Source organism: Grus americana, chromosome 5 (assembly GCF_028858705.1).
Source record: "Grus americana isolate bGruAme1 chromosome 5, bGruAme1.mat, whole genome shotgun sequence".
Classification (NCBI taxonomy): domain Eukaryota; kingdom Metazoa; phylum Chordata; class Aves; order Gruiformes; family Gruidae; genus Grus; species Grus americana.
In genome coordinates, this window is record NC_072856.1 from 36519638 (window position 1) to 36540571 (window position 20934).

Sequence of the window (20934 nt, forward strand, 5' to 3'; positions counted from 1 at the left end):
TGCAAAAAACATTCTGTTTCCACAGGATGATGCTGCATCCTCTTGGATGTGAATTTTGGTCAGAGTAGGTTAGAGAGGTAGAGTTGAGAGAATAGAGAAGGCTTACAGGATGGATTGGAGGCTCAGAAATCCATAGATAGGAAAGAATAGGAATCTAATGGGGAAAGATTAGGGACTAAGAAAGATATGGGATGTATAAAACAATACTGTGAAGGATGTGGGATAGGCTGGTAAATGGGAGCAGTTTGGCATCAGAAAAACTTTGGAATCATGGCTCTCGTTGAACATGTAAGATCTAAATTGGTGATGTTGACATGGTATTGGGAAGCACTGGGGATCTCTGGAGCTCTGATCCAGGATGGTTGGAGTTACAAAGCAGTACTATTGCATTTGAATGCCATCAGCCCTGACATGAGACGAGGGGGGTGTATGTGTGAATGATGCCTTCTCACTTCCATCATTTTCATTCTTAGCCTGTATTGCACTATCGTCTTTCCTGACTTCATAAAATACAAAGTACAATTTTCTCTTCTTGTCTCGTTCATTATGAGACCAAAAGGACAAATCTGTAGTGTTGAGTCCTTCTGTCTCCTCTTAAGTGTCCCTCTTTCCTTCTTGTCATCATGTTCTTTATAATCACTGCTGCAGGCAACTGCAGTCCCCTTTCTTAGGATGCCTAAGCCTGTAGTCCTCCTTTGATCAACTCTGTGGGCAAGTTAGGTATTTAGGTATGTCATTCTCTTGCCCAACTACAAATCTTTCTTTACACAAGGTGACAATATCTTGCCATGCTAATGCTAAATAATGAGTACATATTCACTCTCTAAAACACACTCTAGGTAAATTTATTGCTCTCTTTAGTGTTTAACCCAGATTTGAATTCTGGCCTTTGCTAGTAATCCACTGAAATACATTACAGAACCCCATGAACCCCATGCTTCAGTGCAGACAACCAAGTCATAGAAACTGCAGAGAACAGCAACTAATTCCCGCCTCTAACCCCAAACATTTATCTCCAGTCAGTTTTGCCAGCTTTGTAAATTCCTCACAATTCTGATGGATTTATGGGTGATCTTGGCCAGTGAGACATTAGTGCTGAAATTCTCATGGACTTCACCAAAATAAAAAAATTCATTTTATTGTTTTATTAAAATGTCAGATCCTGGAAATTGTGACTTAAATGAGGTTCTTGGCTTTCACTGATGCCATTAAAAATTGTTAGGCATCACAATTGCCAAAACAGACTGAGAATATGAACTCTTAACACTTTGAACCCAGAAGAAAAATAACCCTTCAAATGTAGTATTTCTATAAATGTAATTCCTAAAACAGTATCAATACTTTTGGGTGGCTGATCAAGATTTTTGGATGATTGGAGTAGCCAACACTGCCAAATCATTAATTGCAGAGGGCAAGAAGTAAGGGTGATGCAGTCAAACACTCAGTACTAATCAAGACTCAGTGTTTTAAGAGCATCAACCAGTATACATGAAATTAATACTGCTTCCAAAAAAGTGAATGTAAGTTTTGCTAGTCTCTGCAAAATCAGCAGATCTAACCCCCAAGCCCTCTCATTCTTGCAGACACTCAGGAAAATTTACAATCTACTTGTATCTATGGGATCGAACAATTCCGGTCTCTGACACTGAACTGGAGACTATCAACAATTTTGTATTTTCTGAAATACAAAAGGAAGCATGTTGAGTCCACCTAGCTTTAACTTCTCAGTTCTAGACTATTGCTTATTTCAGGGGAAAAATTTCTAGACAAATACAGATTCCTCTGAACAATTTCATGCTCCTCCTCACAGAAATGCAGACCTTTGAAAAAACCTGATGAGAAATGGGATTATAATCCTGACTGACTAAATAAAAGAACTCACAATGAAGGCATGTATGTTTAATAATTTTTCAGTTTATGTTGGACAGATTAAAACTTGGGACCGCTTTTTTTTTATTTTTTTTTTTCCTTTTTTGGCTTCGGAGTTAGTTGCTGAAACATACTGCTCTTGGTCTGCACTCCTGTTGTTCCCAGCTTTAAGGGCTGAACTGTTTGTTGGGAACACAGACCCACTAGTAATCAACGTGGTCTAAAAAAATCTTGCTAACCTCTTAACTTCAACCTTTCTAGAGTGCTTTTAGGTCCTGAATAAAAGTGTTTTTTAAATGCTGGTGCACTCATAAATAAATCTCTAGGTAGGCACCAGTGAATTCTCCTTATCAGAACTACCCCTTTTGTTCTTTATTAGTTTCTGCTTTGCTTGAGGAACATTTAATTCTCTGTCACATTACTGACAACATCATTATTTCTTTTTCCAGCTATTGTCCATACAATGGAATGGTTATATTTAATATTTTCTGGTTTTCCCTAACACTAGGTAACATTGCCATATAATAGTCCTCTCATTCTTTGCCTCATTAGCATGCAAAACCAAGAAATATTTTGAAAATTGCCACAATACTACCTACTTGGAAATGGTATGGTAAAGATCTTATAAATAATTTTTGTTAAAAAAAAAAAGTGCCGTTGCACAGGAATATCAGAAAAGGTATTCAAATTGCATAATATAATATAATATAATATAATATAATATAATACTTCTTGCTTAGCCAACAATGATTTGTGACTATTACAAATTACTTCTCTGTCTCCTACCTGCTTACAAAACTGCCATTTTTACTCCATACTACGTGGCTCTTCATCACATTATGAATAATACATTGCATCCACATTATAGGAAATTTATTTACAAATGGAGTCTAACTGCATCATGCAGTTTGTAACTTTGCATTTTAGAATGAGCTAAATGATTGAGAGCACTTGAAAGCAACTGCCATTATTTATGTTACAGTCAACCTGAATTTGACTATCCTCTAAATCTGTCGATTTGAGCCAAGTACTGGGCTTTACTGTACTATTGACTTTTAAACAGTACTGTCCATTGATTTAATTGGAGAATCCTGATTAAAAATTGATGTGACAATGTGCCCTATTGCCCTCAGTCTGCACATAAAGCTGGTACTGATGTTACGTCTGCAAAGTTACAGTCTTTCATATTCAACTGCTGTTCAGCTAGTTGCAGTTAAAATTGCAGCTCATGCTTTTAGAGATAATACCAACAGCAATGAGCAGACACAAAGACCATTCCTTTTATGAGGAAGGGCTGGAAACAGATGTTGTGAGCCATATTCACTTCCTACTAAAAGCTTCATACTTTTATCTGTTTGAAAAAGATTTTTGATTCAAACATCCCTCACAGGAATAGAAATTGGGACTTCAACAAGACTATCTGCTAAGGAAGAGCTGAATCATTTATCTCTTGGTCAGTGCTGATGCGATCAGAGACAGAGGCTGACTTGTGTAGAAGGATGTAAGAACATTTGTGAAGAATATCTAAGGCTCGGTACAAAACTTGTAAAGCACTCCCTTGTAGTTTCTTGCTGTATTTGTTGAGCGTGTATTTCAGTACACCTCTTCTTTCCTGCAGTGACGATGTTCCATTAGCTGGAAGGCAAAATTTAAAGAAAAAACACTGTCCTACTGATGCCCTCTAAATCAACAATTTCTACTGATTTTCTTAATGTACTTGGCAGAAAACATTAACTACTTTGTTAACTACGTCTGAGATTCGCTCTCACACAGCACAAATTTGGAGTTAACTACCAGCAATAACTCTGAATATATTTCAAAATATCATAAAAGCAAGTGTTACTGAGGAAGAGGAAATGAGAAGATAGATTCCTTTGTCTTTATAAGACAGGTTAAGGGCCCAAACTAAAAACCGAAAGGGAACCAGTAGAAAGGAAGGTTACACGGATTAGAGCATCGCTGTTCTAGACCGCCAGAAACATGGACAGAAGTATACTACGTATAGCCAGATGGCCCAACACAGAGATATCAGCTAAACTTATACAGTCTCCACGTTTCTACCTGTATATTCTTAAAAGAAATGATTTTGACCTTTTACTACATTGTAGACATTGGAACTAGAATTTAGCTAGTGTTGGTGAGTGAGTCCCCATGCTACAGGAAGCCACAGAGACGGTATGCCATAACTAAAATGTTCAGTTCAGGAGAAAATTATAATTCTTCTTTCCCTGCACATATGCATTTCGGGTATATTGCCTAAGCATAAATACTTGTTGAAGCACCACAATCGAAACCCAACACTTTGAGAATTTAATGGCAAAGCATGAACTGATTGCATACTCAATATTAATACTGAAGTACACCATATAATAGGACTTCATATGAAATACAATGCTTTTTTCTGTGAGCAAGTTCCATTTGTATAACTTTCACCATAGGATTCCCATATTTTGTAGATTTGTGCTTCCCCAAAATGTTGTTTAAAAAAACCCATAGCCTGCTTGCAATTCCCGTGGTATACCAAAAGAGGGCACCTAAAGCTTTCAGTATAAAGCCCAGGGAAATCTGCTGGAACTTGGATTACTTTCCGACAATATTTTAGAAATCTTCTCCCACTTTCCAGCATCCTAAGTAGAAATATAAAGTCTGTCACTAGACAATGCGATATAAAATGCAAAATGGATATAGTTACTTTCAAGGGAAAACAGCATCTCAATGTTTTCACAAATCCACATTATTTATAGATTATGCAGCCAGAAAGGAAAACTGTGATCACCCAGTTTGACTTCCTATAGTGTCCTGCGTTAATTCCTTTCCAAACGTGATCATTAACTTTAGAAGAATTTCCTAATTTGACATTAGAATTGCCAGTGTTTATAGACTCTAAACAATGCATTTAGATACTTTCAGGGATGTTATAGAGGTATCTAAAATTCCTAACTCATTTTTGGTGTTGAGTTCTTACTGTTGGGTAGCTCCATTAACTTTTAAAAATTAGCTCCCTTTATTCATTGGTGATAATTAAATCAAAATCAAGCCTGCAGTAAGGGGCACAATTTAGGACATCTGGAATACTTCTTTAAAGCCTTGAGTAACAGCTGGCTTGGCCTAGTGTATCTGGTAGCTGAAAGGAACAAAAAGTCTGTCTTCTGTTTGCAGCTTGACTATTTACCTGTAGTTGAACCTTAGGCAATTTATTGCACTATGCATCGCCTCAATTTCCTTTTCTGCAAAATGGACCTAATTTTAGAAATTCTTTGGAATCCCTAAGCAGAAAGCCTGTGTGAGAGAGACTCTCCCCAATCATACAAAGTTCTTTGTTGCTTTGCATCTCCCAAATTGCCGTCCTTAGCGGAGTTAAGTCCCCACTGGAAATTCATGCTACCATTTAGATATTCTTGGAAGGATTGGAAACAGTATTTTCCTTTTCCAGGAGGGAACATATTCCTGCTAAAACAAGCAGAAGGTTCTGTTTGTATGTCCACCACAACCCTGGGGTTTATCTAAGAGTCTACACTTCTGAGCTGCAGAAATGGCTCGACCTTTCTTAAATCTCTAGTTCACTTAAAATTTGAGCTCCAGGCCTTCAATCCCAGCCTCCTAGAATATCTGACAAGTAAGCATAAGCAGAGGCTCACCTACTCCATGCTGTGCCCTAGAGGTGCGAAAGGCTGTCAGGAGTCAAATCTGGAGCAGGGGTGTTCCCTAGTCAGGCTGTGTGTATGCATGAGCGGCTCCAGAATCCAAACTTCAAAGCCTGTTATTTCACGGGCTGCCTCACGCCCAAATGCCCCCATCTTATACATACGATCCATGCTCCTGTCTTCACTTTGTAGGCGTCTGCCAGACTTCGACTGATTACTTTTGGTTTTCTTACATCTATTTTTATACCCATTCCTGGCTACTTTCTTGTTTGCTTGTTCAAGGCCAATTACAAATCACAGGATGCACTTTTATGAACTGATTCTTAAAGATGCTGGTGTCAAACAACAGTTCATTGTTTATTCTCCCACCCACGCATGTAATTCAGCAAAACTAACACTTGCTGCCCTTATCAACACCCTGACATGTCTATTTAGGAACATCAGCATCCCCACCTCACAACTTATCTATGTGAATACAATACAGAAAATAATGTAAGGCATGGAACAAGAAATAGGAGCAAATACACTGTTTACTAAAAATGCGATAAAATTCACCGGAAGTAATTGGTGGCAGGAGACAGAAAAGATGACTGAGCACCATAGTTCTGCAGACTTCTTCCTGGTAGAGGAGCGGACTGCCTGGCGTCAGCATGGCACCATGCACACATACTAGCTATGTAATTGCAGTTAGCACTGCTGCGGAGTCAGGCTTAAACACGACAGGCCGTGTGATGTGCCCACAAGTTTTAGCTTGCTCGCAAACAGAAAGTAAATTCTAGAGCTGTATATCTTGCCTTTGCACAGTGATAGCAAAGGGCTCGCTTAGAGGAGGAGTTAGGCACAGGCACGTGAAAACAGATCTTTCCAGAGTCAGATTCCAAACTTCGATAAGATTCAATAATTGCCTTGTGAAAGTCCTGCCTTTGATGATTTTCAGCAATTATTTTGTTACCTGCCTGTCTACATATTTTCCTGTTACATAAAAACAAGAACACTTGAATCATAGATTACTTTAAGCTACACAGAAAATTTGTTTGAGGTTTATTTGTAGCAGTGTATGTTATAATAGCAAATATTAGCAATGCACAAGAGTGTATTATACTCTTCATATTGATATAGCCATTAACTACAATAAATTGCATTTAGCAGAAATCCTCAGTTATAAGTAGCTTTTCACTAGCTCTGCTCCTTCTGGAGACTGGAAAGGTATTTCATGTGGTTATCCTTCCCAGACGTGTTTATTTCAGATGCAAAAATGCAAAACATATAATTCCCAGGTAAAAAATGAAATGGAAAAGAAACAAAGATTTTCTTTTCTACTTGTCTTTAATATATATATGTGTGTGTATGTGTGTATATATATATATTAGAAAACAGGTGCAAAATAAATATTCAACTGTAGCTTTAGTGTAGCTTTTTTAATCTCTCACCATTTGCTTCTTAAATTGGCTTCCTTTGCCTGCCTTATGAGTAACAGAAAATAGACTTCCTACTACAAAGATCTGAAGTTTAATCCCCTATTAAATGACTGGATATTTTTTCTGTTGTTTAGAATGTGATTAGTGCTAATGTACTGGATAACAGCGAATGCAAAAAAGAAAAGTTTTTTGGCTCTCTTAAATAATACCCTTTATCGAACCAGAGTTATTCTCCCCTAAAATATCAAGAAAGAACTGCCAAAAGGACGTAAAGAAGAGCTGTCTGGAAGAAATGTGATTAGAAAAGGGGAATAAGAGCCCAATTGCTTTTGACATCTATAATTTCACATTTCTTGGGCATTTTTACTGGTACTCTTTCTCTCTATCTTCAGGGCTTGTCTGCTGGACAGTGCTGTATGGATTTTGGTTTATTGTGGAAAAAGACATTCAAGAATGTATGAAGGTTTTTCCTAAAGTTGCAATGATAGTTTTGCTTTGTTACCTCTATAGCTCAGGTTGATTATACAGTTGCATGCAGTAAAAGAAGCTTTAAGTGAAGGAAAATGTGGAAATAGATATATTAAGAATAAAATATTTTGTTATTACTGCTTCTAGATATATTCAGAACAAAACATCTTGGGTTCACTGCTTATGCAACTCCTGTTTTAAAACCCATCATTTTTACAGTTCCTTTCAGTGCCAGTGTCCTTCGCAGGTAACCGAATACAGCATGCACAGGGGATTCACATGCTGAAAGGTGGGCTGCCGCGTAGGCTCCAGTCTTGACCATCTAATTTTTCAGCTACTGGAATAAAAAGAACTTTTTCATTCGGGTTACCTGAAATCTAGATTATGTGCACAGACCTAAATGGAGCAGAACAGAGGGAGGAGCGTAGGAGGGTTGCAGGGAATGTATGCCTTTCAACAGTGCCAGGGAGTGCATATATAGTGGTGCAACATGCTCAAACATATGGGCCTACATTTGGATGCATCTGTTTTGGGTGCCCAAGCTGAGAGACCTAGAGAGCTGAAACTTCAGCAGACCTTGGGAACTAGCCTCTGAAAATCAGGCCTTTTTATGCTGTCTCAACTTTTGCTTATAAAAGGAGACACCGATAATCACCAGTCAGGTTTGAAAATAGAGACTGGAGGATATTCTCCACTCTGGACTTAGAAAAATAAATCAGTGGAAAATCAGAGGTTAGAGTTCTAGGTTTTCTTTGAATCTGACCCAAAAACCCAAAAAGAAATCCTTCCTAGCTGGAACAGCTGAATCTCAAAGGTTTAACCTGGCTTTGGTTTGCACGCTGCAGAGGACTGTCCTTACATGGCAAGGGACAGATCTAGAGGAATCTTTGGCGGGTTTTTTTTTGCTAGTTTTGATTACCTTTAACAAAATGCTCAAGATGAAAACTTCCTCCCTTGCAAGCCATTGCATGCGTCAATGAAAACAGTGTATAAATCACAAGAAAATCAACTAGAGTACAATTTCTAGAAAAGATATGCATGACCCTAACAGTAGCTGTCTGAATACCTTACTAAAACAGCCATATACAATGGCTTGAGCAATATAAAAGTGTTCTAGATTTTTCCTCGGTGATGTGTGTTCAATATAAATTAGTTTGCTATGAAAAATAAAATGACAGCTTTAGCTAGATGCAGGATTTCTTTTCCACAGATTCGGTTCTTTGATCAAAAACTACAGTAGATTGAAGTTTTGCTATTGTCAACATATTGTACATACACAGCGTGTTTATTTTTGTGCACTTTTAATGTATTTAACCTTAATGTCTGCTTCTTTAAAGCAGAGAAACTGTGGCTCAGCATCTTGAATTGTCAAAGCAACCTATTGCAGTTTTCTTTTTATAGATGAAAAGAAGCGTCCAGATGATGAATGCTATTCACAAAGTGATTGCTGTGGCAGTCATATCATGTCTCAAAGTACACATGGCTGCGTAAATAGCAACTACTGAAACTTGTACTGACATGTAAAACTTTTTCCATGGCATGTGAACCTTTGTGTCACCTAAGGAGATTCAGTTGGAGCTCTTACTAAAAATGCAAGTGTTTTTATTTGCTTTTTTTTAATTGTTTTTTAATATCACTTTATCGAATGGGCCAAAAGTGAGATATTCTTCTCCCCCGTGAGACCCTCAAGTTTAACATTAGAAGAAGTTTTGTGACAGTCTAGTAAACCTTTAATGAGATTTCTTTTTGTGACAGACAGATGTAAATGTATCCCTCTAATCCTATCCTTTCAGGTCTTTGTCTGCAGATGAATGTTAATAATTAGTAGTTGCGTTCCCCCCTCCTTCCTTCATAAAATTGTATTCTTCATAAATTCATCGTCTTTTTTTTTTTTGTTTTCTCAAAGTACCAGCAGCCCTGACAGCCTCCCTTTGTTCTTATGTTTATAAATAATTTATAATGTAGAAATATCTCTTCTTAGTCTTAAAAAATAAACTAATGGTTGAACATAACATACTGCCAGGAGCAGATATACCACTAGCTTTAGAAAGGAAAAAAAAAAAAAAAAGGAAAAAAAGCTTCATGCTTAACAAAGAGAGAAGGAAGGAACATCACATGGAAATCCATTTATCTGAGTGAATGCTGATTTTTGTTTGCAGTTGCTAAATGCATCTGAGCTACCCTCATCTCATGCTCTGTTTCTGCTTCTTTTCCAGACTACGCACCTCAATTCACTCCATAAAAATGTAGCTTCTTTTGAATGTTCCGAACACACAAAGGGCTACAGCATGGACTAAGTTATCAGCATAAATGTGTTTATACTGGTGTGGGTGATTCCCTTGAGGAGTATACCAGGCCTTATTCTGACACTTCGTTGACGATTGCTGTACAAGTTGTAGACGTACTGCTAAAGAAAATCACACATCCAGCCAAGACATTCAGTCTATCGTAAACTGCGAATGGACCAGCTGTTGGTGTTGGGATTCTTTCACAAGGATTCCAAACGCTGTATTGCGGTGGCAGATACTTTGTCACAAACAGTCGCACACGCAACCTCAAGCTACAAAGAGCAAGTCCTTGAATTAGAACTGAAGTACACTGAGTTTCAACACCTACTGAATGCCGAGGAGTGATCCCATTTCCAAATGTTTGTATGGCTCTTTATTATTGTTTTATGCCGTCACAGCAGGAGCATCATCCACTGGACTGGAATTATTGTTAATTAAGGTAAATTCAACTGAGCTTGATATTATGCTCTCTAGCTAAGTTCTACAGAGAAATCTTTATTTTGCTGTAGGTTAACATATGTCAAAGGAGATGGCTTAAAAGTCACTATATGGTATACTGAAAATACGTCCAGGTCTTTTTAAACAACAGCCATAGTATGCAATTTAGATAGGGATCTCGGCATTACCTCACATCAGCTGCTAGAATTTTTAACCAAAGATGAGATACCACATTATCTCCCGTCTTAGAATGGTCCCTGTAGCGGTGACAGTAGTGAGTCAATGGCTGACTACCAAGACTGACCTGGAAGTGGTAGATACCGACTGTAACGGAAGTCAACAGAATTAAAAGGGCTCCATTTTCCCGAGACCGTGCCATGTCATTCCCCAAAGAACACCAAGGAGACATTTAACTGGATTTGAAAGCTTGGTCCCTTGGAGTTAAATAACACACTCTATTTTAAATTCCCTACCAGGCGCTAATCCGAGTGTCCTCTCTAGGCGACATACAATATTCACGTACTCTTCAAGCATATTATCACAAGTAACTGTGATTGAATCAGCAGCACTACGTAATTTAGGGATAGGAAGTGAGTAGAAAAACAATACTTTACCCAAGGTCCACACGCAGTAGACGATGGGGAATTTAGGCGGATATGCAATACAAATGTAGGAATAGTTTTGACCTGCAGGGCTTGTCTTTGGATCTAGTAACTTAAAGGAGAGTTGGACCCAAAATTTTAGTTTGATTTTGCAAAAACCAGGCCAGCTGCCCTTTGTAAATTATTCATTCTTGCTTTCGGCTGGTTTCTGGCTTTGGAGGGTGGAATGAGTTTTGGCCAGAAAGAACAGTCATGCAAAGCCTTTTGAAATAACTGGTTAAGGAGCTTTCTGAATAAAAGAAGACATCACTCCTAGCAGCTCAGAGATGAATTTGCTTGCACAAAAACAGCTTGGAAAGAGCAAGTTTAAATCTCCGTCAGGTGTCCAAAATCAATCTGAACCCCCTTTCTTTAGGAGTTTGATCTTCTAATCCTCTACCTTTTCTCATCCCTTGCCTTTAACACCACATAACAGGATTCTGAGCTTCTGTTAAAATACATTTTGTGATAGTCTGTAAATCTCTGCTGAGATTGCTACTGCCTTCAGATCTTACCGGGTGTGATGCAAGGATTCAATGTTTTTCAGGAACTGTACATTCAGAACGGAATCCTGCTTGATAATCCCTGGGTGCACACGTTGTAAAGAAAGCAGGAAGACAGACCTAAAATAGAGCATGCATCAAGACCAGAATTTCATCCAAAGGTAGCACGGTTGTGAGGAGACATTTGAAAGCTCAGTGCAATCTTTTAAAGGAAACCTTTCAGGTTCCTGAGGGTTGCTCAGGATCAAGGGAGAAACTAGCGTCATGGGAAGGGAGCATGAGGTTGAAGGGAACAAAACATTTGATTGGAAAGAAGAGAAAAACAGAGAAGCAGGGAGGAGTATGAGACGAGTATAAAAGCATCTCAGACAACCATTTGACAACGGTACCTTCATATTTTCAATGCTGTGATGCTAGCACAGAAGTTAACCCTTAAATGCTTTTGCATTTATCTGAAAGCGATCTTCAACCTATCGCATCTTCACAGTGAAATGTCTGTCTAATGATGCTGACACATTACTTTTCAAATTTTAACTCATCTTTCATGACTATATAAAAACATTGTGGTTACAACACTACTTTTTCTTGGTTAAATCATTCACCTGTTCTGCTCTGTTACACAGGTAAAAAGATTTCCAAATGCATTCATAACCTCTTCCACTCTGTTCTGTTCCACTCAAAACTTTAGCTTGAATAAATACCCCAAAACCCTAATGCCTGGAAAAGAGAGCGGGACCCAAACATGTAGCCAGATCTCCTTTTTTTTTGGTGAGATTATAAACTGGACTAATCAAAACTTCAGCTGTAACACACCTGATTTTTTTGGTTTCAATACCCTGATCAAAAATTTTTCAACTGAGACCCTTTGCTGCCTATAACAATGTATCTTTATAGCACAGAAACTGTCTGGCTCCCTGGTGTTATTAAGAAAATACAGTATACAAAAGCTTTAAGCTTTAAACCATACAGCATGATTATTATGATAGCAGGAGGTGTCAGGTGGAGACAAAGACACACGGATAGAATTGATTTGAGGCGCGTCATCAGAAAATAAGGGTGATGTGATCATAGTACTTATAGCACATGCAGCAGCTGTACAATTCTACATGGCAGCTTCCATCATACCTTTCACATGAAAAAAAAAAATAAAGAAAAAGATTCCAAGTAAATGATGGGTGAATACAGAATAAATTGTAGTGTATGACAAGACACTTTCTTTTTTGTTTAATATATAAATCAGGAGCACTTATGAATTGATATTAATTAAAATAATGTATTTGCTTTCTTTCGACAGTTATGTCAGCCTCATTAAAAACTGAGTGCTAAATCTTCATTAGATTTTTCAATATTAAAATACTTCCATGAAATATAAATTAACATTTAACTTGTTGCTGGTCATAGTAAGAAAAAGGAGGGGGGGAACCATTGGGATGAAATCCTGACCCAGTTAAATCAATGAGACTTTTGTTTCTGAATTCAGTGGGGCCAAATAATTCTCTCCCTGTTGGCAACGAGAGGCAATAGCTTTAAATCTAACACAGAAGCAGATCTCAAGAAGCATTCTGTTTCAGTCTATATTCCTGACTCGCATGAAGATGGTTAAAATTTTCAAACGGGGGAGATTGATGTCCCAAGAAGAGCAAAAAAAGTTCAGATTCCTGGGTAGCTTAGGTGTTTTAGGAAATGTTATGGTGTGCCTTGAATTTGAACAATTGTACCTCGTGAAAAGACACAGTGGCATTCTCTCTAGTACGACGCAAAATCTACTTTTCAGTAGATGAAACCTGCAAAGCAAGCAAGTAGTTCATATGTGAACGCTGTAATTTATTTCAAACAGGAGACTGTCACTGTTACGCATCTGGAGAGACGTACCCTGTCTGATGAACACCACAGAGCACCCACCAGCGAGAGGGGGGTGTCTCAGAGCTCCATGTCCTGAATCTTCCCAGGTCTCAGCTCACTACGAAGCTTGCGTAAGATTTCCCAGCGGACGTGAAGTTTAGGAAGACGAATAGATCAGGAAGGGAGAGAAGCTGAGCAGCTGCAATCCAGTTGAAGGAAACTACCATAATGTGCATATTCAGTTGTAGCTGTGAGCGGTGACCCCCTTACTTCTGCAATAGCTGCAGTCTTGAATCAGAGCAAACCTACCTGGAACGGCTGGAGAACTAACCGAGAATCCTTTGAAATGGCCTAGCTGCCTTTTGGATGTATTGTGCTAGCTGAAGGAGCTTGTAAGCTGTTTGCGTTTCAAAAAGAAAGGAGATCTTATAATTATGCTTTATCTGACTGTAGCTTGTTTGGAAGTGGGAAGAGCTGATGGTCTCCTCCCTGGGCTTCTGCATCGCCAAGCCACAAGGTGGTGGTATGGTGTCACTTTTTTTTAAACAACAACAAAAAGAGGTTTTGTTTAATGAGCTTGAACTCACAAGCCTGCTCATCTAGTGAACTGTGACTTTTCAAATACCAACCTATTAATGTCAAAGGCAATACTGAAGGGAACAGTTCTGTTTGATTTAAAAAATACAGACAATGTGAAGTCCACTATGCTCTAATATCTATCACCTATGGGGCTCCATTCATGCCTAATGCTTTATTCAAGCTAAGACCTAGTTTTTATATATCAGATTAATACATATCTACAGCTTTGCACCTTTCTATTTTGATTTTTTTATTATCAGGGCTCGCCGGGGCCATTTTCATTCCCTTACTATAGCATCTGCAAGCAGGTGGATTAGAGATAACTCTCATTGTGCTTTGTTTTCTCCTGACACTGTCATTAATCATTCCTTAAGCCACACTTCAACTTATAGTAATCAGGACTGGCTGTTCCCGAGCTGCACAAGAATTGCCTTTCACAATGTAATGTGAAATTGGAAGCGAATGGCTGAAGCCAGACGCTTCTTCTGCATTCCCCATCTATCTCATCATTTAGGTATTTATCCATCTCAGGCTTGTACAGGGAGCATCTCTCTCCTTCCCATGAGGACACAGATTGCAACAGAGGATCAGATTTGTTACCCAGGCTTTGGGCTTTGATTGTCCTCTTATAAGTTCGGGATTAAAGTGAAATTTCCCACAGGGCTATGCAGGATTTGCTAGCATTTAACTGTTTAACCTGGCTGTTTGTGAATGAGAATCCTGTGGTCAACTATTCCATAGAGAATATTATGGTAAGCCAGCTCTGAATGGCAGACATTTCGGTAAATTCCTGTAAAGACTGCTACAGTTGATTCCAATTAAGTTCGTACCTGATAACAATTGTTTTCTTGTACATGATGAACGGTAATCTTATGACAAAAAACAATTGTCTGGTCTCTTGTGAAATGTTCATGTCAGCTGCAGAATAAATGCAGACCTTCAAAAAGTTGCAGTCGTCTGTTTATGCTTTTAGAATTGCCGTGCATTAATTTGTCTTGAACTAGGTCATATCTCTCACTACGTAGAAGAGCTATATTCCCTTCTATCTCACCCAATTTTAGTAATAAGTATAAGCTAATAATATCTGTAGTAGCACGGCAGTGGAATGGACAAACATTTTAAACAAACCGCACTTGATGTATTAATAAAGACAAATTGATGGTTCTGGAAAGCATGCTGTTAAATATGTAGCCAAAACAGATGTATTTTTCCTGGCATTTGATGTGATTCTTGCACAAAGGAAAGTACCTATAATGTGCTATTCTCCACGAAACTGAAAGCAAGGGGGAAAATTTTCAGTCCACATTATCTATCTTTTAGTCTTAGCTTTAGAGCCATTTAAGGAAAAAGATTTTAAAACAAGTCAAAATCATTTTGTTATCTAGTTTAAAAAGACTGTATGCTCAACCACTGTATATATATTCTATTTAATGTGGATGTGTTTTTAAAATGCCTAGGAGGATAGTGCTCATTTCATGTGCTTCTCCAAGAGAGACATAACACCCAAGCAACTGAAGTACATAATTTAACAAAACATTTTAGCTTGCAGTGAAATCAGTTCCCTTGGAGGGAATGGACTGAATCATTAAACTCAATTTTAACCCCACTCCCTGAGAAATTTTTACATCTTATTCAAAAGTTTGCTTTTCATTTTCTTCTTTGTTGGCTAAAAATGTGCTGAATTTCCAAAATAAGCTTTCATGGGATTTAGTTTGGGGAGGAAAGAAAAAAAAAACCCACCAGAAAAAAGATTTTTATTTATCCTTTTAAAAATAAAGAAACCCAGAGACCTCGAGGGAAAGGCTCACAGATATTATCAATTACAAATCTATAAACTCTAATGCAGACTGGAATTAATAAATGTAGAAGACAAATGTATTCATTGTTTTGTTCAACTATTCTGCATTACGAACCTATAGTTATGACATTGATCTTGTGCTAACCAGTGTCTCAGTGGAAAGGAACAGTGCTTGGTTGTATAACGGTACCTGTGAAAGCCTCACTGACTGAGTGCAAATTACTAAATATCTTTACCATCGTTTAGTGTTTCTCTCATAGCATTAAATGATTACTGAAAAGGCATAAGCAATCCTTTCTATTTATTTGAAATATCCTCTAGATTCACATGAGTAATTTTCAGCTGTGTATAATGCTCCCAAAGTAACCTCTTCATTTCCATTGTTTTAGTGTGAAATCATTTCCTCGGGAGATAATTAGAGTTGCTCCATTTATTACATTAAATGATTAGCATGCACTTGAAATGATTCAGTATATTTTCCTTTATTGCTGATGACTCTTAAATATGGGCCTACATTTTTAATGGATAAATTAAGATTATCTTGACATTTTGTGGCTGCCGCAGCAGCAAAACAAGGGAGAGTTTCTTTTCCAAATACACAGACAGGTGTGTGTTGAACAACACACGTTAGCTGAAGGGCTCCTATTTGCCTGAATATCCCACCTGGTTCAGCTTAAAGACCAGTAACGATGTGGGAAGGTAAAATGAGAGTTTAAATGTACCAAAACTGCTATTGCTTTTATTGTATGTCTAGTTAGCAATTACTCCTAAGTGTCATGGGATCAGATTCCCAACACCTCAGTTGAGGCATCTATTTTCTCTGAACAACCAGCATCTTCTTCCAAATGTATATAAAATTATTTCTTACAGTGGCAGACTTGCACTTTTATATTATATGAGTTAATCTAAATGAAGAACAAAAGAGCTTTACTGTATGCTAACTAGTGAGTTATCATCCACTGCTTTATGAAAATAAATTACCCTAGAATTGGTGAAAACATATCACAATTAATAGTCCTTATTAAAACTGAGTAAGATTTAATGTCAAGCTAGAGCCACAGCTTCAAGACTTTCTTTTCAGAATCGAAGAGCCTGTAGACGCAAAGCGCGTTGGCTGCAGCCCTGGGTTGTGACCAGATATTTCCATACCTATCATTGTGACAGGGACTCCCACGGCAGACGCCAAGACTGACCTGGAAGTAGTGGATACCGACTGTGACGGAAGTCAGCAGAATTAAAAGGCTCCATTTTCCCGAGACCGTGCCATGTCATTCCCCAAAGAACACCAAGGAGATATTTAACTGGATTTGAAAGCTTGGTCCCTTGGAATTAAATAACTTACAGCACTCGAACTACATTAGTGGACGTGAAACTGATGTCATTATTAAAGGATACGTTCCCTCGTGATGTGATGTGATACATTCACCTATCCTCTATTTCTCAAATTTCACTATGGCCCCAAGACTCCTTACGCATCCAGCCAACTTAAATTCAAGCATTTAGTATATTAAAAATGTAATTTATTAGAGGTTTTAATGGTAATGAATCTTTTTATTCTCCCATTGAGCTTTTATTCAAGTATTTACTTTTTGAAGAGGATACTTATTGGTTATGTGAGCCCAGAGAATGCATCTCATGTTTTAGCTGGAAAAGCACTTTGTTTGTAGTTTCAGTGAGGAAATGCATGTATAATCGAAAGAGTATGCAAGCCATGACTGCATAGAATATGAAAAAGTAGATATAATGCAAAATTAAAAAAAAACCCATACAGTTTTATAAACACTATCATAAGTGTGTAATGCAGTATTAAAAAACACTTTCGTAAAACTGTGTCTTACATCAGAAAATAATACTCTAAATGAAGTGCCCATTACTAGAAAGTCACAATGTGTAATTTTTGCCTTATTCACTAATAAAACATACAAACCAATTCTTTCTACTGGCCTATTTTCCATCCAAAAAAAACCCACTTCAGGATATTTCTGGCATTTAGAACAAATTACTCAAAGTAAAAGAAATATTTCTCCATCATAAGCATTGGTTGCGTTGCATGAACAGGAAGCGGACATGTATTTGGGATACTAGGTCTCACCAAATGCAATCAATAATACCCTAACACGCAGTGTTGCTGTAATTTCAGGTGTTACCGCTGCGTGGAAACAGCAATGGCACACATGGTTTTGTAACACCACTCTATATGTTTGGAAACAAACATAATTCCTCATTTTGTTTCCTGGCTGATCCCCCCTGATTCTCACCTGTATCTAAGCAGCACCTTTGGCTACAGTGCGGCCACATGGGACTACGGGCAGACTTCTTAAAATTAACTTTAAAAATCTGAGACAATACTTAATTTGGTTGTTCCTTGGGCAAAGGCAAGAGGAGTGTGGATACCAGCTAGAATTAAGCCCGAGCAGAAGAGAGACCCATGTTCCTAAACGACAGCTGAGCAAACCCAGCTCCATTCAGCCAAACTCTTACAGCACGGGAGTGTGTCACACTGAAACAGGAGGTTTGATGAACTGGGACTCAGAGATTGCTGATGTTCTTATTAAAGTCATAAATGTGACACTTCCTTCTCTTTCAGTGATGCTGGATCAGGACCATCATAACTAGAGATGAAAGTCTGCTCACCTTATTAACAGCAAGTAATCCCATTTACTAGCCCCAGGACTAGTATATGATGTAGGCACATTTATCCTTAAAAACTTACTTGAGCAATATAAAAGCACACCATTAAATAATAGCACTACTATAGGCATATTATACTAAAAGTGCCATAATGTTGTTTGTATATGACAGGCATTTTCAGTATAAGAATGCTGAAATTCTACACTGATGTCATTAAAGCATAAATGACACACTACCAAAAGATGGAGATACTAATGTATGGTGGTTAAAACTACACTTCTTTCTAAGTTTTAGAGTATTTTTAATAGCTTCAAAGCATATTTTTAATAGATGAAGTTATAACAATACCAACAGTAGTGGCGTGAAAGGTTACAATGGATGAACACCATCTCTCTCAAACATTTATTCCATTTAAGTAAAAATACCTGATAGAGAGCATTTCTATTATTCACAAGAAATCATGCAATATAATGGTTCCTAGCACTCCTTTTGTAATAGCTTATTTAAATACTTGGGGCTGCAATTCAGATTCCCACTTTGTTCAGACTTCACAGAAATACTTCTTACAATTGATCACATTTTTATTCTTTATTGTATTCTAAATAGCCTCTGATTTTTCAGAACCCAAGACTAAAAATTAGGTTTGCAGAAGTGAAAAGTACAGTCTTGAAAAAAACCCTATACACTTTTCACAACTGGGGAACAGCAACTACAAAATTGAACAAAAAAAAAAATCTACGCTATGAATCATTTTGTTTACAGAACTGCTTTAAGGAATTATTCCTGAAGTCTAAATGGAGCTTGATGGGGCTTTTCTAAACCCCTAAAATCTGAAATGACCTGAAGGTATAAAGAACGCTTGACTTTGGATTTCTTTTATTGGTAACATTTTCTTCAGTGCTTCCAGCTTAGACTACAGTAGTTTACACAAAATTAAGAAACCCAGTCTGATAAGGAGTTATTAAAATTCTATTCATCATCTTAAGTTTATTTATTGTCAAAAAAGGAATTTAAATGAGGAAGTAGGAATAGATCTGTATTTATGATGAGGTTTGATATCAATGGTTTATAGATGCTATGTTTCCAACTTTTCTCAAATTATTTAAGAACTTTTTATGTATTTATTATGAGTCCAGGGTAATCTCTCAGTTGATGTAAAATAGTACAAAGTCAACAGAGCTGTTGACTTACATCAGTTGAGGATAAAGTCCTTTTTTTTTTCAGAATAAAATGGTGATAGTTATTTTCATTTCAGAAGAACTGGACTTTTATCTAAAGAGCAAATAGAAATGATAATGTATAAACAAAGAAGCAAAAGTATATTTGAATTAAATCCCTGTAAATTTACATTCAAACAGAAAGACAGTGGAAGATATGACTGGATTTAAGTTGGATGTGCTATCTTTTTTTCCACCACATTTTGCCAAGGTAAAATGGCATACTTAGGTAGAATTACTTACTTATTTTAAGAAAAAAACTAAAATAACTAAAATAAGCAGCACTACGCTACAATGATGGACTATTAATAGAACAACTGCTGAAATAAACCACTGAATTATATAAATTAATACTCGGTGGTTGTTTTTTACAAAGCTTGTTATTTACCTGAGTATAAGGACCTTTGGAGCATTACAATGAGCAAATGAGGGCACACGCAATTTTTAAAGAATGTATTAGCTAAATGATAAACAGGAGCAGCTCTCTCCGGGGTATATAAGCTCCCTAATCTCAAAAAATGCCCCGTCTCCTAACTTTCAGCTCATTCCAAAATGGTTTAATACGATAAACTTCATATGGCAGAAGTATTATCAGGCTACAGCATGGGACTCTTAGAGCAGTCAACAGTACTCTTTTTAATATCGTTCCCAATTTGCATTTTAAATAACCAAATGGTTTTCAGGCATTTAATAGAAAAACATTTTTTTAAATGAATACCAAGAGACATTTGTAAATAGCAGCACAAATTGCTCCTGGGCTATAAACCTGAGTGCCAAGTTTCACTCCAGTATGAATACAGACAAGTGTTAAAAGTCTGAAAAATGGATTCCTTAATGGATATACTGGCAGACCTGTAAGTGTAATAGAGCTAGCATGTGCCACTTTAATAAAGATATCATATTTCATCTCCTAGATTACACATAGCTTCTCTATTCTAAATAAAAAGATTAGAACTAGAAATATTTTCCCCGCATATCATATTTAAAAATGTACAAGGGAATGTCATCCAACAATTTGTAAGCATTGAAATTATTTCCTTGAAAACAACAAAAAGTAATCCCTAAAGATATGGTAAATATACAGTTCCTTTATTGAACAAACAAAACCAGATTATGCATTGCTTTTTCAAAATCAAACACGTCTGCTTTGACTGAGGCAAGGAGACACATCTGGGGGCTTGACTCTTACCACGCTCTCTGTGCCTCTCTGTATTGTCGGTGCATCGGTAGCCTTGTATTTAACCAGATTATTTACAGCCAGGCCCTTACAAGATCACACCCATTGCTGCTGGTGTGAGGGAGGGAAGGAGACCTCTGAAATTGAATACAAATGCGATATTTATTGTTACGTTTATTAGGCTATAACCGTATATCATATGTGCTAAATTCACAGAGATAAAATAATACAATCACATCGAGACTGAAAATTTAATGCTAAACAGGGACCCACAAGTTCCCTTCCACCCCAGCTTGCTTTGTAGCTCATCTGAACAAATACTCTGCCCTGGAATTCACTGGGCATTTCCTGTGTGCTTGTTATCAAATGTAAGGGCTATTTCCTTCTGAAAGTTCTGCTAACTACATGGAAACCTACTTGT